Genomic DNA, 22,697 nt, shown 5'->3' with positions numbered 1-22,697 from the left:
ATGGGGATGCAGAGGTACGAGAGCGATTGGTCGTGTACAGTGCCTGTATAGCTAGATGGATGGAAGGATGGATAAGCGGATGAATGGATAGATAAGTAGAGGGCGAGGTGGAGGAATAGGTATGTAGATAAGCAGATAGACAAGTATAGATGGATAAAAGGATAGGGTGAGAGTTATGTAGGTGAACAGAGAGACAGGTAGACAGTGATAAAGGCAATTTGACCTGACTATAGAAACTAGGGGAATGAACTTCTGTAGTTGCCTTTCCACTCCTAACAAACCACAAGCTCCTACAAATAAAAACCAATTATTCTTGGAGCAGCATCACTGTGCTTAGCACATAGAAACACTGTGAAGCTGTACCACTTCTGAGCACTACGTCTATAATTCTGGTTCCTTTTGGGCATTAATGGGATGGTTTTTGGAGCTGCTGCAAAAAATCTCCTACCTGTATGTACCCTGTTTTCTGCAGTCTCCTCTCTCCAGATGTCTGATTTAGCTCCTTTATGACAAACTCCAACAGAAAGCAATGATTAAGAGGGTTTGATGTGGAGACGCGGACAGAAGAATTTCTCTTGGGTCAGTTTCAACGTAAAATAATATATCAGTAGGTTTGTGGGTATTTGTAAGCTCTAGATTAATGTTACCCTCCTGGCAACAGCGAGCAGTATGTGAAATGATACAAAAGATCCCCTCCTGCCACCGAATTTGTTTCATCTTTCTTCCGTTTCACTCCTGACAACTGCCATAAATTATCAACCTGGAAAGGAGCCCTGGTAATGAGTCCAATAGAACTGGAGCCCTTTATCATCTGTGTGTGACATTTAACTTTGCCCTGCAGTCCTAGGGCAAAATTCCCTCTGTCGCGCATTCCTAAAGCCGTCTTGTGGATAGGGAACGGGGCTGGGTGAACCAGTAGTAAGAGGACTCCTCAGTTCTGTCCTGAACTCTTCCATTAACTTACCAGGAACTTGAACAATGTTAAGAGAGGCACCATATAAACACGTTGCGTTGTTAATAATTTGTTCTTGCCTGCTGTGCGTGCAATCATCCTGGACTCTGATATTATCTAGGACATGGAAAAGCTATAGTATAAATACAAAGGACAAGAAGTACAGGAGGAGATGAGGAGAGACTAAAGGAGCTATATATGTATATAGTCTGGAAAGGAGAAGATGCAATCAAGGGGAAATATGGTCATAGTCTATAAATGTCTTCAAGGAAACAGTATAAATAATGGGAATTATTCAAGCTCTCACAAGGACAAGAAGCAATGGCCTGATGCTAGAGGAACTATGGGATTGGAGCAGTTACTAAGGGAAAGTTATTTACAAGAACGGAACAAGAGAACAAGGCTCTATAAGATTTATAGATATAAGTATCAGAGGGGTCGCCGTGTTAGTCTGGATCTGTAAAAAGCAACAAAGAGTCCTGGGGCACCTTAAAGACTAACAGACGTATTGGAGCATAAGCTTTCGTGGCTGAATACCCACTTCGTCTGCTCCAATACGTCTGTTCTGTTAGTCTATGAGGTGTCACAAGAACATAAGAAAGGACATAATGGGTCAGCCCAAAGGTCCATCCAGCCCAGTATCCTGTCTACCGACAGTGGCCAATGCCAGGTGTCCCAGAGGGAGTGAACCTAACAGGCAATGATCAAGTGATCTCTCTCCTGCTGTCCATCACCACCCTGTGACAAACAGAGGCTTGGGACACCATTCCTTACCCATCCTGGCTAATAGCCATTAATGGATTTAACCTCCATGAATTTAGCTAGTTCTCTTTTAAACCCTATTATAGTTTAAAACCACAACCTTCACAACCTCCTCAGGCAAGGAGTTCCACGGGTTGACTGTGTGCTGTGTGAAGAAGAACTTCCTTTTATTTGGTTTAAACCTGCTGCCCATTAATTTCATTTGGTGGTCCCTAGTTCTTATATTATGAGAACAAGTAAATAACTTTTCCTTATTCACTTTCTCCACATCACTCATGATTTTATAGACCTCTATCCTATCCCCCCTTAGCATGCTCTTTTCCAAGCTGAAAAGTCCTAGCCTCTTTAATCTCTTCTATATGGGATCCGTTCCAAACCCCTAATCGTTTTAGGTGCCCTTCTCTGAACCTTTTCTAATGCCAGTATATCTTTTTTGAGATGAGACCACTCTGTACACAGTGTTCAAGATGTGGGCGTACCATGGATTTCTATACGGGCAATAAGATATTCTCTGTCTTATTCTCTATCCCTTTTTTAATGATTCCTAACATCTTGTTTGCTTTTTTGACCGCCTCTGCACACTGCGTGGACATCTTCAGAGAACTATCCACAATGACTCCAAGATCTCTTTCCTGATTAGTTGTAGCTAAATTAGCCCCCATCATGTTGTATGTATAGTTGGGGTTATTTTTTCCAATGTGCATTACTTTACATTTATCCACGTTAAATTTCATTTGCCGTTTTGTTGCCCAATCACTTAGTTTTGTGAGATCTTTTTGAAGTTCTTCACAATCTGCTTTGGTCTTATCTTGAGCAGTTTAGTATCATCTGCAGACTTTGCAACCTTACTGTTTACCCCTTTCTCCAGATCATTTATGAATAAGTTGAATAGGATTGGTCCTAGGACTGACCCTTGGGGAACACCACTAGTTACCCATCTCCATTCTGAACATTTACCATTTATTTCTAACCAATATTTATAACCAATGAAATGGCAACAATAGGATACAACTTCTCTCTCATTGACTCCCTTTTCCTGTTGTGAGTTGTGTAATGAACTATCTGCTTTTTGCCTTCCACCCAGGGTGACTGTGTTTCAGTGGTTATATCCTCTTCTATATCTGTCTATGGCTAGATCTATGCTATGAGTTAGGGGTGTGCACCTACTGTCACTAGCTCTCATAAACTTCTGCAAGTTTGTACTCTGCGGAGCTGTGCAGAGTACAAACCCACCTGAAACACGAGGATACGTACTCAACAGGGCTCAGCAGTGCCTCCACTGCCACTACCTGTGCTACTGCCACAACACGGCTATTGAAACTTGCGGAAACCTGATGAGAGCGAGTGAGAGTATGTGTATATGAGCAGGGGAATCACACCCCTAGCTCATAGTTTAGATTTAGCCTGTATGTGCTTTTAGTGTGTTTTTGTATCTTCCAGGATCAAAACAGTATCAATGCAAAATATTATTATTAATCAAATGTCATGCTTCAGGGCATATGTACTGGTCAGGAAGGAACTCTACCACTGTATACAACCTTTCACAACTGACTGGGTGCATTATAAAGTGGTTTAATCTCCCCATATAGCATTGTAGTGTTCACTGTTGGATGCAGGACCCCCAACTTGATTTATCAATCGGCTGATCTGGTATCGATAATCCCATGTTCCTCAAAAATTACAGATGGTGGATAGCAATGTCTAAATTTAGGATCAAATCCTTAATCTTCTTATGGTTTATTCAACTAATGATCCTATTCCTCTGAACACTTTGGATGATGAAAATCGTACAGACCCTGCAGTGTGCTCAACTCTCCATTGTACTGTCTCCAGTCCACATAAGGATAGAAATCAAGATCAAAGAGTGCAGACTCTGGTAAGATTAGGAGGATCAGAAGTATATAAAAAGAATTAAAAATCCAGAAGCAAACATGTTAAATAACAAGCACAGTCAACATTCAGCAAGTGTAAACTGCCGAGTCCTTAAACTGTATTTTCAGTAAAGAATTTCCTTCTGTTTAGCTTCTTAAAGATATAAAGGATAATGAACCTTAGTATAAAATCCTATGAGCAAGACATGGTAGGCCAGATCCCTAGGGAGTTCTGCGATTTACAGCAGTTTAGGGTCTGCTCCAGTACTGCTGTAGCTGTGAAGCACACTCAGTGTGTATGTACTTTTAAAAACCTTTTAAACCTGAGACATGGTGAAAATAGGAATTACTTCAATTCTTCCATAAGTCAAGGGACATACTTGAAAAGCAATTTTAAAGGTACAATTGGTGCCATTCTAACCTACTATTGAAAAATTGTTTAACAGCCTCTTTTTTCCAGCTAAAATTCACCCATTTGCAGAGGGTCATCATAGCTTTATGCACTATGTATGTCCCTCTACTTAAGTCCCCAGCTGATCTATGTATCCCATAATGCACCACCTCTCCCCAACGAGAAGGTGGATCATGATGCATCATGCAAGATGTAGTCCAGCCAGAGAACTAGACCTATAGAGGAGACTAGGAGCATATGGTTCTTGAACTACATCTCCCATGAGTGGCCATTGGGCGGCATTTCAGAACTGAAATATTTTGGAATTTGATTTTTCACTGAAAATTCAAAATGTTCAGCTGAAAAAAAGATTATTTTTTTTTGCCCACTCTACTTAATGCCTGATCTTGTACCATTGAAGTTAATTGTACTTTGCCATTGACTTCAAGAGGAGCGGGACCAAGACTTATACCCTCAAAACAGGTCTTAAGTAGTACATGTGGCTAATGCTGACTCTCTCCATGGCTGAATTTCACCTTCCACGCATAATGCAGGTGTGGAGATCCCCAGCATTCAGAAACACAAAACCCTCACTGACCCCTGTAAATGCCTAAACTCACTTGACACCTGAGTTTTCGGGGTAAGGGTTCCCTACGCGCATATGTTACTGACTTTGAGCATGTGCATGATGGCCTCCCTCTATGCATCTGGACACCTATCCCCCCCTTCTAAGACCCAGAACGATCCATGAACCAGGGAATGACAGACACTCAGTTGCCCAAGTTGCATGTGGGGTCCTATCTGGGAGACATCAAAATCCACCTGGAGGAGGAGGTGGAGGTGCTTACTTTGTAACTTTTATCCCAGCGGTTATAGCACATATGGGATTTGGGAAAACTAGGTTCAGTTCCCCACTCTCTGCCTACACAATCATTCCCCTTCTTACTCTCTCTGGCCCAATGACTATTTAAGTATTTATCCACAGTGGAACAGTCATTGGGCCAGAGAGACCATCTGAGAATGAATCTGTTATCCAGTGGTCGGGCTCCCTGCCAACTGCGCTGGATTCTGTGGATCACATTCTCCCATTCCCCATTCTTTATCTAGGGATACCTAACTCAGCTTTGTGGACCGCAATGTGTTCCTGGATTTTCTGGGCTCCTAATACTTAGGTGTGATGATGCTCATCATTGCAGTGCCTAAGTCCCTTTGTGCATCCCAACCCTTGTGGCCTATACCTGCCAGTACATTCTCACTATGGGTGAAATTAATCCCTGAGCAGAGGACCAATTTTTAGGGTTTAATCAGGATTTAGGTGGTGCACATGGGTACATTTCACCCTATTATTCAATGTTATATATCTGATGCCATAGGATCATAGAATATCAGGGATGGAAGGGACCTCAGGAGGTCATCTAGTCCAACCCCCTCCTCAAAAGGAGACCAATCCCCAAACAGATTTTTGCCCCAGCTCCCTAAAGGACCTCCTCAAGGATTGAACTCACAATGCTGGGTTTAGTAGACTAATGCTCAAACCACTGAGCTATCCCTCCCCCCCTACTCTCAGGAGGAAGTCATCCAATATTGGGAGGCTAGATTTTTCTCTCACAATTGCTTCATTAAGTCTATTAAGATCCAGACAGATTCAGATTTTTTTTCCATTTGTCTTTATAACTGGTACCACTGGGACACACCATGCGGTTGGCTCAGAGATTTTTCTCAGTTCTACTAATCTGCTCCATTCTCTTTAACTCCGTTTCCATTTTATGAAGTAATGGGCTAGGACAGTGGTTTTCAACCTTTTTTTTTTTTTTGCAGATCCCTAAAAAAATGTTGAATGGATTACGGAAGTGTGGACCCCTTTGGAAATCATAGACATAGTCTGTGAATCCCCAGGAGTCCAGGGACTACAGATTGAAAACCACTGTTCTATGCTAATAACAACCTTTTGCAGATCCCTTAAACCAGAGATTCTCAAACTCTGGTCCGTGGACCATGAGCTCCATTCAGGGGGTCTGCGGATAGCTCCCTCTAAGGTGCATGCCTGGGTGGCTGCACACGAGAGAATGAAGGGCCACACACCTAATTAGTGGAGCTATGAAGGTGTGGTTCCACTGATTAGGTGCCTGGACACTGGAGAAGACTCACATGTAAGGTAAGGTAGTGGCCTAGGGGGGAATGGGAATAGGTGGGAGGGGTAAGCGGGGTGAGAAGAGGGGGTAGGGGGAATTGGTATGTGCAGGGCTGCGATGGCTAGAGAAAGAGGTTACTTTTCCCAGATCCAGGGCTGCAGCTGCTGGGGAGAGATGGCCCGCCTTCCCAGCCCCAGCTCATGGGCTGCCACAGCAGGGGAGAGAGGGCACATCCATCACATTAGAAAGATAAGACTACGGATATTAAAATATGAGTTGTGTGCTTTTATTTGTAGAACAAAAAAGTTCATTATTATTACAGGTTTTTTATATAGCGCTTTTATCCAAAATGCTTTACCATAGTTAGCTAACAGTACAAACAACTTTTGGAAAGATCGTTAAGTGGTCCGCCGAGACCCTCAGCAATTTTCCATCAAGTTCTTCCGCCTTTCTCACTAGTCACATTGTGGCTACCATGCTGCAACTGAGAAGGTTGTTGGTCTGTGGTCTTTTGATCACATACACTCTGAATGCATAGCTTTTGTCTTTTAAAGTTGTTTCTGTAGTGAACTGGCCCATTCAGTTCAGAATCCCTCCAGGGCTAGTCAGAGCTGTCAGGTGACTCAGCTCTTGGAGGGGTTGAAGGTAATTGTAAGTCCCTTCTGAGATGACTGTACCGTCAGTGCCTGAGTCAATTTTTAAAGTCAACTTGCCATCAATGTTCTTTTTCATGCTGCAGGCCAGTTCTGTGTCATCGCAAGTGATAGATCCCAGAAACAATGGCTCTTGATTGTCTGTACTACAAGTCAACTCCCTGACTGCTGTGGCGTGACAAACAGCTGCAAAATGTCCATATTTTATGCATTCATTACACTGTGCGCCTGTGGCTGGACATGCATCATCTCTTGGCATGTGACTTCTTCCACACTTTGTGCATGTAGGCTGGAATTTGTCCTTCTTGGCCTGGGAGTTTTCTCTCCTTGCATCAGGGATTTTATGATAATGACTTTTAACACTCAAGTGTCTTTTTACAGCTTCTAAGCTAGTTTCAGGGTTTTCAAATTACTCCTGTCTTTTGTTCTGTTGTTTGACTAGTTAAGATTGCTTTGCTGTTAGTATAGCTGTGGCTAGTGTTAAGTTTTCAATTATTTCTGCGGTGAAAGTTTTTTATCTGTTAACCCAATAACCTGCCTGTCCTTGATATTTGCTTGTTTTGCAGTTCCAAAATCAGTTTTCAGCCAATGTATGCAGAGCTTCTATAAAATATTAAACATTTTCCTTGGGTTCTTGAATACTCTGGTGGAAACATGTTCTTTCATAAAGCACATTTCTCTAAGGTATAAAGTATGAATCAAACATAGCTGAAATGCTTTTGTAGTCATCTTTGTGACTGTCTTCAGTAAAGTCAAAGGATTTAAAGATATGCTCTGTCTGCTTCCCCATAAGATAAATTAAAGAAATACTTGAATAGCTTTGTAGCAGTTAGAAATCTTGAAAAATACTGGTTCCAGTCTGTCCATTGTGAAGGTTTCTCAAAAGTAAAGTTCTCTGGGGCATTGAAGAGTGGCACGGGGTTAAGTGCCATCCTATGATGCATGGCTAGAAGGAACATCTTGTAGCATAAAATTCTGCTGCTGGGCTTTTCTGGTGCCTCTCTAGAGTTGTCCTTGGATACTTTGGAAAATGGGAGTTTTAGAGCATTTTGAAAGGGGTAATGGTAAGAAGGCCAATGATTAATGTGCCACTGAAATAACAGAAATTAAATAGCGAACTGTTTCCCAATACTGTAGTCCTTACTCAGGCAAAACTTCCGCTAAGGACTGATTTTAAAACCTGTGAATTTGGCCCTAAAGTATTTTGTAAATATACATGTCCAAGTGAAAGAAAATTCATTGGCAAGCAGTACTACTCATACATGTTTTCTCAAGGTGAAGGTTTATAGAGAAATTAGTGGAGCTAAGACAATTCACCTCTAATGACACCTCAATCTGGGACAATTCCTCAGATTTCTCATCTAAAAAGAATGGCTCAGGTTTAGGAATATCCCTCACATCCTGATTTAATTGAACGGGACTATTTTTCATTCTCTGCAGCCTGAGGTCTTCAAACCACAATTTGAGGACTTCAATAACTCAGACTTAGGTTAGGGGTTTGTTACAGGAGTGGGTGGGTGAGATTCTGTGGCCTGCATTGTGCAGGAGGTCAGACTAGATGATCATAATGGTCCCTTCTGACCTTAAAGTCTATGAGTCTATGTTGATGAGATTCTGCATCCTTTGTTGCTTTTTTCCCTTCTGTTTGCTATGTTTGCAGGGCCGGCTCTAGGCACCAGCAAAGCAAGCATGTGCTTGGGGCGGCACATTTGCAGGGGTGGCAGGTATCCAACATGGGAGATGAGAACCAACAGGGGGCCCTGGGAGCTGTAGTTCCTTGGTTAGCTCCCTGCCTATAGAGCCAGCCCTGGAGCAGGGAAAGAACTACATTTCCCAGCATTCCCTTGGCAGCTGTCAACAGGAAAGGGAGGGGGAGGGAGGGAGGTAGCTAAGACCTCATGCTGCAGCTTGCTGTGAATGGAGAGCTCACTGCTAGAGCGGGGTGGCACTGGGAACAGGAGGGATACCATATTTTAATGTTCAAAAAAGAGGACACTCCACTGGAGGGGTTAGCCCCACCCCTATCCACTCCCTTCCACTTCCCGCCCCCTGACTGTCCCCCACAGAACCCCCAACCCATCCACCCGCCCCTGCTCCTTGTCCCCTGATCGCCCCTCCCAGGACCCCTACCCCTAACCACCCCCTGAGACCCCACCCCCTCTCTAAGCCTCCTTTCTCATTGTCCCCGACTGCCCCCTCCTGAGACCCCCCACCCCCTACCTGTCCCCTGACTGCCCTGACCCCTATCCATACCCCTGCCCCTGACAGACCCCTGAACCCCAACTCCCTTGCCCTTTGTCCCCTGATCACCCCTCCCAGGACCCCTGCCCCTAACCACCCCTGGGACCACACCCCTCTCTAAGCCTCCTTTCTCCTTGTCCCTGACTGCCCCCTCCTGAGACACCCCACCCCTACCTGTCCCCTGACTGCCCTGACCCCTATCCATACCCCTGCCCCTGACAGACCCCCTTAACCCCCAACTCCCTTGCCTTTTGTCCCCTGATCGCCGCCTCCCAGGACCCCTGCCTCTAACTGTCCCCCCGGCCCCCCCCCTCTGTCTAAGCCTCCCTCCTCCTTGTCACTGACTGCCCCTCCTGAGACCCCCACCCTAACTGCCCCTAGGATCCCACCCCTACCTGGCCCCTGACTGCCCCAACCCCAATCCACACCCCTGCCCCTGACAGCCTCCCCCAGAACCCCAACCCATCCAACCCCCTGCTCCCTGTCCCCTGACTGCACCGACCCCTCTCTACATCCCCACCCCTTGACAGGCCCTGCCCCCCGAATCCCTGACCCATCCGACCCCCCTCTGCTCCCTGTCCCTTGACTGCTCCCTGGGATCCCATACCCCTTCTCCAACCCCCTGGCCCCCTTACCATGCCACTCAGACCAGTGTGTCTGGCTCTGTGCGGAGCCAGACATGCTGCTGCGCTCCCCAGCTCCTGAGGCTGCAGGGGCAGGGGGAGCAGGAGAGGGAATCTGGCTCAATTTGGGCAGCTGTTACTTCATTTCTCCCAAATCAAATATACTGACCCACTGTAACTTGCTGTAGAAAAAGTAGGATAAAATTGAGCAAGAAATGCTTCCCAGTGGTTATTAGGACTGGAATTGCTATTTTCAACAGCCATTGCTTTTTATTTTATTTTATTTTATTACGTTTTATTTGTTTAAAAGGAAGACAGTGATATTGCATTGGCAAATTCCCCATAGAAAGGAAGAGTGGAACAAAAGAATAACAAAGGCACCTCAACTTTTCCTCATTTATGTAGGACAAATGGACAATCTTATAATATGCATCCAGATATCTTCCAATCACACAAGCTGAAAACTGTTCCACTTTACTGCAGCTCTGTAACCATATGGGAACCAATCCTGTCTGTGTTCTGTGCACATCCAAAATTCCTGCTGAATGACCTGCCTGGGGAGCGAGTTACCGGTGACCCAGGGCTGGGGCAGCAAGATGGTGCAGTGTGGCAGGGGAGAGCCGAGGGCTGGGGCGGCAGGCGGGTGCAGTGGGGGGTGTGGAGCCCAGGGCTGGGGCAGCAGCGGGGTGCCGGGGGGAGTCCAGGGCTGGAGTGGGGGGCAGCCAAAATTTGTCTTGCTTGGGGCAGCAAAAAACCTAGAGCCGGCCCTGTATGTTTGTCGCCATTCCTTCTGTCTGCAACCTTCATTGCTTTGTTCCTTCGGTTTGTTCTCCTCTGGCACTAGTTTACTTCTGACACCATGTCAATCTCCTCTACCAGATATGGACTGGCCTCATACAGAGCTTCCTTCTGAGTGACAAACACACACGTTGTGTTCAATATAAGATCCTCTAATGCTCTGCCAAGTATGGGTAAGGTTAACTTAAATCAGGTATTTTACACACAGCATGACTTAGTGCCTGAACAGTATAATACAGCTCAGCATTCCATTACAGCCTGGCTCTTGGATTCAGATGCTTGTGAACCTCTCATGCTCAGAACGAGCACTGCAGCTCAGATCCACAAAGGTACTTAGGCACAGGGGCGCCAGAATGGGGAGTGGGGGGGAAGAGGGTTAGAAGCAAGAGGGCATGGCCCCGTCACTTTTTACTAGACATAACGGTGAGCGATGTGGGGAGGGGGCAGACAGGAGAGAGCAGAGGGCAGGATCTTGAAGGGAAGTGGGGGCGGGAGCTCAGGAAGACGGGGCAGTGTGAGGGCAGGGCCTCAGGGGCAAGGGGTGCTGTGGGAGGCGGTGCCACAGTTCAGGCACTGGTGAGCCTCCCACTTTTAGGGAGGTTCCACCGCTCCTGCTTAGGTGCCTCAGTACCAGTTTTGGTGCCACTGTGGTCCACAAAACTCCAGCCAAATGCTGTACGCACCTAAATTCACTCAGGGCCTGAGTTTCTGCCTCTGAGCATGTGCACTGTTGCCTAACTCTCGGTGTCTGGGTGCCTATCTCCCATGTAAGCCCCATAGCAATTCACAAACCAGGGAAGAGAGGCATTCATCAGCTTACGTCACATGTGGGGCCCCTTCAAGTAGGTGGCCTCTGAGCAAGCCTACCTGGTCAGGTCTTATTCAAATGCTGGCTGAAGAAGGAGGTGCAGTGTCCAACTTCTATCTTTTAGCCCACTAGTTACTAGGGTTGCAGGAGACCCAGGTTCAATTCCATCCCCTGCCAGAGGGAGAGAAGGATTTGAAGAGGGGTCTTCTATGTCACAAGTCCATGCTATAACCACTGAGCTATGGGATATTCTGATGTGGGGGTCCCTCAATCTCCCCTGCTGAAGTTGTTCCAGTTTGGATGGATAATTAAACAGTTATTAGAGCAGAAGAACTAGGCCCAAGGTCTCCCACCTCTTGAGTGAGTGACCTAACCACCAGGCTCCTGAGTCATTCTTACTGTCTGTGGCCCAATGTCTCCTTTAGCTCAATGGGCAGAAGCCTATGGCATTTTCTGGAGCAGAAAGACCAGGTATTTAACCCCAGCTCCCTGTATGTGCTTGTCTGCTGTTTGCATGACGTATATTCTTTAAAGACTAGCATCCAAAGCGTGCTGTTGTCTGCAGCACATGGATTTACTAAGAGAGCCTGGACATAACTCCAACCCCAACATGTGGGGGAATTCGGATTCAGATGTGAATGTTGTCACTCAGGCCTATCTGTATACATTTTCTTGGATTGTATATATACACCATATACAATATAGACACTTCAGTTGTTTAAACACCAGACATAGGCTTGGCAGAATTCAAAATGTTTATACGTTTGATGGTGAATATCAGTGTTTATTTTTAAGCTTTTTTTTTTTCTATTTTCATTATATTCATTCACAATTGCAGGAAATTATGGGAGAGCGCCAGGTGATTATTTAATGGCAGTCATTGATATTCAAAAAGTTAAAACTTGGTAAACTGTTAGAACATAAATTGTCAACATCACCTGTCAAACCATACAAAGTAAATATCCTTAAATCAACAAATCATACCCGTTTTTAGGATTCATGTGCTAGTCTACTTGTAACTAGCCTAATTCAAAAGTCTAAATTGCTGGATTTTCACTGTAATAAATTCTCAGGCATTTTCCTTACTTTGCCTATGTGTACATTTTGATTACTATCCTTGGAAATATTTTCCACTGGTTTGTGTCTGTATGGTAAAAGTGACATTTACAGACAAAAATCTAACCCTTCCAAGTCTAACTATACATGATACATACACTGTGCAGGATGTATACACTAGACATTTACTTAGATTGTAAGCTCTTTAGGGCAAGGACCATTTTTTGTTCTGTTCGTACAGCACCTTGCAGGCTGGTCTGTGACTAGGACTCCTAGGCACTATTGCAATACAAATAATAAGTAATAATGTAATATACACTGCAAAAACCTCTATAAAATCAGGGGATCCAGAGTGAGAGAAAAAATAGACACCTGTGCGCTTCAATCTCCACTTGGCCCTGGCAAATCACAGGTGCTAGGCTGCTGCATATATATCCCCCAGGCAGTCCTAGAAACAAGGCAAGAATGACTCTCAAGCAAAACATTTCATTGTCTGCATAGCACAGACTCTTACTTACTTACAAAAATGTAGCTTGTTTGTTTGTTTTTAAATTGGATTTTTAGGGGGGAACAGGTTACACTTCAAAGAAAGCCAAACACTGTAAGAGATGGAAATGCAAAGTCAAGGCACCTAAACAACCTTAACTCAGCCCTGTATTGCCGCATGCAATAAAAACAGATTTATGGCTAAGGAATTTTAGTGTTTGTGGTCTTAGATTAAAAATGATTTGTAAAGACACTCGGGTTTTCCCCCACACTATGATGTCACTACAGGGCAGAGTTAAGGTTGTTTTGGTGTCTTAGTTGTTCATTTCCATGTCTTAACATGTTTGGTAAATTACGAAGAGTTTCTACACAAAACAAGAAACAAAGAGAATACTACTGGGATATATTGCTATTAAATTAGAAGATAATGTAACATCAACCATAAACCATTTTAACTTTATAGGGCAGGTTCACCAGAGCAGTTCCGAGCAGCCTCAGCACACTGGCTATGTGCCAGGTGCATCTGGCCCTGAATTTTCAACTGGCTTCTTGGTGTTTTTTTGTTTGTTTGTTTTAAAGAGGGCTGTGTTAATGAAACCAGCACTTTACAACAGCACAAAGAAGGAGGCCTCCACACTCATGCTTCAGTTTCCCCTGCAGTGCTGGCTCAATGAGCAGTACAGCTGTGGCAGCGATGTCATAGGGGGCCTCTGGAGAACTAACACCCCAGCTAGCACGTGGACATGGAACCTTTAAAGAGCAATGGCCATTAGGGCAAGTAATCTGCTAATAAAAACCCTTGTCAGATGTTGACCGTCCCCCTCAGACCACTGATTCATTACAACCAATAGAAATGTTGTGTGCAAATGAGTTGTGGAGGAAAGGTGATGCCGTGTAGTATTATCTTGGCCCCCACGTAGGTGTTAACTGAGTCATTGGCTTGACAGGGATTTACACCCGCTGAGGATTTGGCCCCATGCTCTCCCATCTCTGCAACAGCTGTCCTGATCAGAGTATGAATAATCGTCATCCCTGTTCTCACACATTCCTCTCTTTCAGTACGTGGTTACCTTTGAAATAACTCAGAAGACCCCCATTCATTCTTCTCCACCTCTCCTTTCTCAGAGCTGCCTTCTGAGGGAGGGGCAATTCCTGAGGAAACATCATGAGTTCTCTTCCCTCTCAAGTATTTTAATGGGGCACGCGCCCATTTTATCTAAACATGTGGGGTGGGTGAAAACCAAATCACTTTTGACCAATGAGGCTTTGCGTGAAGGAGGAGCTGGTCAGAATCAGAATTCCATTGCCTTTGCAGTCTGGGACTGGGTGGAGAGAGATTTGCTTAGATCTTGATCCAAAGCCACTGAGGTCAATGGGAGTCTTTGAACTGATTTCAGTGGGCTTTGGATTAAGGCCTTGGCTACACTTGAGAGTTACAGCGCTGTTAGTGGCTTTATAGCGCTGTAACTCACTCCCCATCCACACTGGCAAGGCACATACAGCACTGTTTCTCCATGGCTACAGCGCTGCTTGTACTCCACCTCCACGAGAGGAATAAAGAGTATAGCGCTGCTGCTGCAGCGCTGGGGTGCCAGTGTAAACAGCGAATAATCTTAGTACACTGTTACTGACCTCCCGAAGCTTCCCATAATGCTTTTAAGTGAAGATTACTCTCTTGGTTTTGTTATGAACCCCGGGCTCCAGAGCTGCTTATCAAAAAAACAAACACAGCTACTGTTTGCTGTGAATGAGCAGAGGCAGGGGGCTCCCTTTGGAGTGCCCACAGCTAGTGTTTGCTTGAGGAGAAAAGCAGCGCGGCGGGCAGGAGGGTGGGGTCTGTTTCGGGGAGCGGCTGCTTGTCTGGTCTGTGAGGAGAAAACTGTTTGCTTTCAGTGAGTGAGAGAGCGGTGGGGGAGGGGGTCGGAACGTGCAAGACAGCTGCTGACACAGAGTCAACTCCAAAAATCCACTCTCTCTCTCCCCCACACTCCACCCCACCCTTTTGAAAAGCACGTTGCAGCCACTTGAACGCTGGGATAGCTGCCCATAATGCACCGCTCCCAACACTGCTGCAAATGCTGCCAATGTGGCCACAACAGTGCGCTGGCAGCTGTCAGGGTGGACAGATTGCAGCGCTTTCCCTACTCAGCTGTACGAACGGCTGGTTTAACTCCCAGCGCTGTACAGCTGCAAGTGTAGCCAAACCCTTAGCCTTTAAAGTACCAGGAAGTGTGCAAACCAGGTAGAGGAAAAGTCAAACAACCACTCACAGTGAGGGGTCTAAGGGATAGCCTCCTGGCTTAAGACTACAGAGACCTGAATACTAATTCTGGTTATGCTGCTAGGTGATCTTGGGCAAATCATTTCACGCCTCTGTGCCTCAGTTTCCCCATCTTCAAAAATGGATGCAATGATACTGGCTTCCTTTGCAAAGTGCTTGGAGATCATCTGATGAGAAGGCCTATGTAAGAACTTATTATGTAAAACTGGGATTACTGGACATTTGCCGTCATGACCTGATACTTCATCGTTTATCCTGTTTAATAGATTTTTAGTGGAGTAAGGCAGCAATCTCTTTAGTGAAGTTTGTAGACCAGTTTCCATTCTAACTTCCTGTTTTCAGTGATTCATAACTTTCTGAATCTTCCACTCTTTTCCCGGCTTGGTTTCTGATCCAAGGTGATATTTTTAAACTCTTGAGCAAAAACAGTTCACTTTATTTCTGGCACAAGGACAGTGTGAGGAAAACAACAATCCTGATTGCTTCTTTTTGGCCAGCTCTACAGCTTAAACAGGTGGAAGTCAAAAGATGAGATTTTGGCATAGAAATAGCCCTGGCTGAGAAGAAATGCACTTGATGTTCCAAAGGAAATTGGCGTGGACTTGGCTAAGCTTTGGGGCTTCGTGAGTTTCGTGCCGCACATGCTCAGTATATTTCTGTCCTGGTTTATTTCCAAAGGGTGAAGGCTTACATTTTATTTAGTGCTAGGTGCCTAACTCCCTTAGGCTCCTTTAGAAATCCCAGCCAAAACTGAACCCTATACAGAGAGCGCTTACGTGGTGCTAGGTGTTGGGCTGGCCCTCATTGAGTGTGTCTCTCAGGAAAGGTGCACTTTGCATGTGTCCATGGCTGACTTAGCTACACAGTGAAAGGGAATGTCTATTCAATGCACCCACGTGGACTTTTGCAAGGTGCAAAGGGATATGGGAGCGAGGCTTCATCCTTTACAGAGCCCTCTGCAGCCGGGCTTACCCCATGTGACTTCGAACCCTACTGCTATTTTGGTTTCCCCTCTAGGTGCGCTAATTAACTAACTCACAACCAGAAACTGTAACATAATATTTCCTCTCTTGGGACTAACAAGTCCTCACAACATGCACAAAACCTGCCCCCAGCCTTTGCAGTTGGCTCATGCTCCCTGCAGGGGATTGTGCTCCCCAGGCCATTGGTTGCTAAGAGGAGTCTCACTGTATAGTATAGCTCACACAGCCATCCTCTTCCTTGAGTCTTTCCCCAGAATCCCTCACTACCGTAACGCTGCCCCTTATAACTCCCAGCAGGCCTGATTCTGAGTTAGCTGCTCCCAACCGTGAGCCCTGGACTCTGGGATAGAGGTGCAGCTCAGCCTTAACCCCCTCAGAGAATAGCCACACTGCCTCTGGGAGGGCACCTCCCATCTCGGGGAGACAGACTCGTGCAAAAGTAAGGAGAGGCTAAACTGTGGCCGCTGGGATCTCTCTCCCGTTCACCACGCATTCTCAAAGGTAATCACTAATGGTTCAGATAGCTCTTCAGCCCACCCCTGAAGTACCCTGAGATGTATTTTATCAGGCCCCATCTGCCTCAGATTCAAACACACGTCCAGGAAAGCAGCGCTAGATTAGGAGGTGCATTTTGCTGTTAGCGCAAGAACGTTTTTCTGCCTGCTCAGCTACTTTCAGGTTTTACACTTCCTCCTGCTTACCCATTAGGTGCACAGAGATGCTTCCAGCTTGTTTAAGTGGCTTTCTTTTCTACTTAGGATGCCAAGATGCTTTGAGGGCAGTGATAAGAGTGTGTTTGCTGATACAGACTAACATGGCTGCCCCTCTGAAGAGTGTGCACAGTGACTCATAGGGCGTGATGGTGACTCTCATCCATTAAGACACAAGAACTGTCAAACCATTCCAGACAAATTGCAGCATGACATCCAGGGAAACACAACAGAGATGTGAGACATCACTGAAGGCAACTTGAGCATTGGAACTAAGCCGCACAACTTGGGGGTAGGTCTACAAAGGGGACTTAGACCCGGCCTTGAAGTGCCTAACATTTAGGTGGCCTGCCACTTAGGGGAATCCACAGCCCCAAGATAGGTCCTTGTACAGTGCCAGGGGAGAATTAGGTATCTAAGAAGGGAATTCACAAAAGCCAGCATGCTGAGCGGGGCACTGGCTAAACTCGACAGTAGGAAATGCTAAGGAGAAGGCTGTGGCCTAGGCCTGGTGTCTAACTCTGGGCCAGAGAAAAGTGCCTCCTTCCACAGGATTGACAGTGGTGAACCTTCTCCTGGAGTTAGGCGCCTGAGCCAGTTCAGCCCTTTCTTGCAAAAAATTGAGGTGGAGGCAGGGGTGCTAGAACAATTTTTATAGTGGGAGTGCTGAGAGCCATTGCATCAAATTGTAAACCCTGTATATGATGAAAACTACTTCAAGCCGGGGTAATTCCAGTGCCTGTGGATAGAGGAGCCCCCCTTTATACTCTAATGGTTACAGCACTCCCCCCAACCAGGTGCAGAAAACCTAAGTTCAAAGCCCCACCCTACGTGAGTCAGAAACTTGCTGCTAGGTCTCTTACGGCTATAAATTATTCTGGCCTGGGTCTTTCTTGTTGAAGCTGTTCCACTTTGTATGAAATACTTCAATATTAACTAGAGCAGGGACTGAGAGCTGGCTCTCCCAGCCCTAATCACTGGGTATAGAGTCATTATCACTCTCTTTCTGATCCCAAGATTGTTCATGGGGTTTAAAACAAACAAAAGGAAGTATTTCTGCACACAACGCACAGACAACCTGTGGAACTCCTGGTCAGAGGATGTTGTGAAGGCCAAGACTATAACAGGGTTCAAAAAAGAACTAGATAAATTCATAGGGGATAGTTCCATCAATGGCTATTAGCCAGGATGGGCAGGGATGATGACCCTAGCCTCTGTTTGCCAGAAGCTGGGAATGGGTGACAGGAGATGGATCACTTGATGATTGTCTGTTCTGTTCATTCCCTCTGGGGCACCTGACATTGGCCATTGTCGGGAGACAGGATACTGCGCTAGATGGACCTTTGGTCTGACCCAGTATGGCTGTTCTTATGTTCTCAAGTTCATTTCATACTAAAAAAAAAACAGCTTCCACAGGAGACACTGAGAGAGTGGTTGTGTTAATTTAGGTGGAAGATATGGGCACAAAGAGTTAAAGGTGTTAACATGTCCCACATTAAACAGTGGTGCTCAAAGTTTAAAGTTTGGTACACAGAGACCTCAGCATGCTTAGCACCATGAAGACATCCTTTTATTAAACGTACAGAAAAGAAGGGGAAGCAGTTAAAGCATTTGAAATGTCAAATATTCCTTTAGCTGGAAAGAGAAGAGCAAAAAAACCCCAAACCTTGTTTGATAGTCTTTTAGATGGTTTCAAAGACGTTAACTGTCCATCTAGGGGAAAAGAGAAGTTAATCAAGATGAGCTGGAGCTGTCCTGGCTGCTGCTGCTGTTAAAATCTGATCCTGTTTCCTAGAAGAAAAAAATAAGACAAACACACACAAAGGGGGAGAGGAAAGAAGAGCAAGGATAGAAAATGCAGCTTCTGTCTCTGGTGTTGACTTTCACTCACAAGCTCGTTGCTAGAGAAACCCAGGCACAGCACATGGTCTGATCAACCTCTCTGAGACCCGGCAAACTCCTACCAGCATGGCACTGTTTGGGGCATTGCTTTTAGTCACCTCTCTGGTCACAGACTGATTACAGCCTTGGCCAGCTAAGCCAGACTTTGATTGGCCAGAAGGAAAAAGGAGGGGGATAGGCAGGAGGGGAAATAAGGTGGGGAAGGAAAAGTACATATGCAGGAGGAGGAGGAGAGAAAGAGACTTGCGTACCATGGGGTGTTTGGGATTTAGCCTGTCAGGGTTTCCTCCCCACTCTGAACTCTGGGGTACAGATGTGGGGATCCGCATGAAAGACCCCCTAAGCTTATAAGTACCAGCTTAGGCACAAATCCTTTCCTTGTCCTTGGACGGTATTGCTGCCACCACCAAGTGATTCAGACAAAGACTCAGGAAAAAGACCACTTGGAGTCCATATTTCCCCAAAATATCCCCCCAAGCCCGTTCACCCCCTTTTCTGGGGAGGCTTGAGAATAATATACTAACCAATAGGTTAACAAAGTGAGCACAGACCAAACCCTTGGGTTTTTGGGACACTAAAAATCAATCAAGTTCTTAAAAGAAGAACTTTATTATAAAGAAAAAAGTAAAAGAAACACCTCTGTAAAATCAGGATGGAAGGTAATTTTACAGGGTAATAAAAAGATTTAAAACACAGAGGATTCCCCTCTAGGTGCAACTTTAAAGTTAGAAAAACAGGAATAAACCTCCCTCTTAGCATGGGGAAAATTGACAAGCTAAAACAAAAGATGCTCTAACACATTTCCTTGCCTTTACTTACAATTTTTGTAATTTTAGATGTATTATTTCAGGTATCTTTGTAGGAGCTGGTTTACCTGTATGGTCTCTCTCTCTGCCCTGAGAGAGAACAAAGAAAGAACATACAAAACCTTCCCCCCCTCACAGATTTCAAAGTATCTTCTTTCCCCATTGGTCCTTCTGGTCAGGTGCCAACTAGGTTAATTGAACTGATTAACCCCTTACAGGTAAGTGATTCTGTACCTCGGGCCAGGAGGGATTTTATGTCACTGCATACATAAAGGTTGTTACCCTTCCCTTTATATTTTGACATAGCCTGAGCTGATGGAGGTGATGATGTTATCTGGATCCCTCTCTCTGGCCCAGTCTGGTCGCTCATGCTGCAAAACATCTGTTAGTCTATCTCTGATACTTGACACCATGCAAGGCACTGCATTTAGCCATATGGAGTAAATCCATCAGCCGCTCATGCTGCAAAACATCTGTTAGTCTATAAGGTGCCACAGGATTCTTTGCTGCTTCTACAGAACCAGACTAACACGGCTACCCCTCTGATACTTGACAGTCTGGTCAAGACATGTCTCAGGATTGGGACAAAGAAGGTCCAGGGTCTCAGGAGATGGTGAGGGTGGCAGCCATAATAATGAAGCTCCCTCTGGTAGACATTTTTTTCTCCCTTACGTCACTTGGTTAAGGACCCCAAAAGGGAGTGGTGGGTGGAATAGCCCCTCCTCTACTTATTTGGTCCACCAATTAGGCCTAATATCCAACACACCAATTTTGGTTTATTAATTTGTGGCCCTCAGTTTCTAGTGTTTACCAGCCACCATCTTAACACAGTCTTTGAGTTACATCTGGAGTCCTCTTTGTTTGGACTAATTCAGTCTGTCTCCCTTTCATACCTTTTCCCACCAATGTTTGTTGTTCTGGGTTATTTTGACATATTATGAACTTTCACTCACTTTTTACAGTTGCGCTCACAATGAGGGTAATTTGTAGGCCCAGTTATTACAAGAGAGCCCCCTCCTGAAATAGCCTGTAGCCCAGAGACTAGGGCATTCACCTAGGGGGTAGGAGAGCTGGGTTTGAGGCTCTGCTCTGAATCAGGCAGCCTGAAGCCTTGAACATGGTTCTCCCAAATGCTCTAAGTGCTGGGCTATAAGGCACAAGGAAGAGTAAAACCTCCTCTGCTCTTTTGTGTGGAGTTTAGTCCGGCTGGTGGCTCTGAGAATGCCCATTGGATCAAGCCCTGCAGACAAGATGGGAGGGGGAATACCTAGTATAATGATCCTGCCGAGGGTCAAACACTAAGCTGTCTGGTGGCATCAGCTGTAGGTGGCTTTGTGGGTGCCCACTGGCAGAAACCGTGGTGCCTAAGCGGCTTTACCAGAGGAAATATAGGTGCCTTGGGAGTTAGGTGGCAGCTGAGCAGGGATTGGATCTAAATTTTGGACTTAAGTGCCTATATCCCTTTGCGGATCTAGCCCTTAGCATAGTGCTGTTATTCTAGCACATCAGCATGTGCTGGTGCATAGAGCAGGGGACTGGGAATCAGGAGACTCAGAGTATGTCTACACTGCAATTAGACACCTGTAGCTGGCCCATGCCAGTTGACTCAGACTCCTGGGGATCAGGCTAAAGGGCTGTTTAATTGCTGTGTAGATGTTTGGGCTCAGGCTGCAGCCTGAGCTTTTAGACTCTCCCACCTCGCAGGTTCCTAGCGATCGAACATCTACACGGCAATTAAACAGCCCCTTAGCCCAAGCCCCGCAAGCCTGAGTCAGAAAACAAATGCCAGGCATGGGTTTCTAACTGCAGTGTAGACATAGCCTCGGGTACTAAATTCCCGTGCTGACACTGACTCCTTTTGAAGCCTCGGGCAAATTATTAACCCCACCGTGGTTCATTTTCCCCATTGGAGGGGGTGAATAAAATTGACCATGCCTACATCACAGGCTTCACCAATAAAAGCCAGATAAAAGCGGGTGTAAATCAGCAGAGCTCCGCACCAGGCGACGATCTGGCTCTTTGCCTTTGTGAAGCACTTGGAGCTCTTTGGAGGGAAAGTCCTTTGGGGGAAAGGCTAACTAAATATATTTTGTCACCTTTAAATCTCCCCTATAAATCTCACTGAATGGCTCAGTCAATGAATCAGTCTACGTTTCTCCATACTAAGAATGTCAGTGTGGAAAATGCATGTTGCATCAGTATTCATGGGAGTCCTTTGAAATCTAATTCCAGACAAAACCCTTGGAAAATTCATACACGGCAAGTGACATAACTAGGTTTTGGTTCATTACAGTGAAGATTTTTGCTTCTGTGGCTGCCTCTATTCAGCCAGAATTTATAGGTCATCAAACACCTTCTTCTCTAGGGGCTTCCTTGGCTAAACCTTTTCTAATTGCACCTTTTAGCAAAGTAGCATGGGCTTGGGTAACAATACTATGAACTTTCTCTAATCAATGCAATCAACAATTGACAGCAATCAAAGAATGGAAGGGTCTCATTTCCAGGGAGAGACGGGGGTGCTGTGGAAGAGCAGAAGGTTACTGGCTCGACAGGTTGTATTTTTGGATGTTCAGCAAAGATGCAGGAAAGAAGGAAACAAACACGTGAAATACAGGCAGGGATTGTGGGGGCAAACAAAAGGACAAATTCTGCTCTGAGAGGCACGTGCATCATTTGTTCCAGCCGCAGATTCCCAGAGGCCATTCTGACAGACTGGAATTTCCCTTTCTCCTTCTGCCACTGTTGGGGGGCTGCAAAGCATCCTGCATAGACCTGAGGATCAGGGTCTAAGGCGCTGAAATAGTTCATTACTAAAATCATCATAAAATATCATGAGCCCAAACTGATTTAGACCTGTGTCAATGGGGAAGACATGAGCCAGCTAATCTGAATTGATGGGATCTGGAGCAGCACACCAGCATTGGCAAGGGATGGGCTAAGTGACCCAGTTCCATCCCTAGCACCTATGATTCACAGGGTGCAGTACATTGTCCATGTCAGTCACAGGCAGCAAATGAGCAGCTTTGGTTTTATGGTGCTCAGAAGTAAGAAATCTTTTGGAAGAAGAAGGCATTTGTCTCCCCGCGGGAGGAATCAATTACCAACAGAACTAACAACTAAGCCAGACAAAATATTTTTTGGCCCGTCTCCTGGGGTGATTCCCCTGAGAATCTTTTCCAGCCTAAGTAAGTGACCACCACAACTCCAGGTGTTCTTAACGACCACCGTACTTTATTCGATCC

This window comes from Mauremys reevesii, linkage group 2 (assembly GCF_016161935.1).
Source record: "Mauremys reevesii isolate NIE-2019 linkage group 2, ASM1616193v1, whole genome shotgun sequence".
Classification (NCBI taxonomy): Eukaryota; Metazoa; Chordata; order Testudines; family Geoemydidae; genus Mauremys; species Mauremys reevesii.
This window is presented reverse-complemented; position numbering follows the sequence as displayed.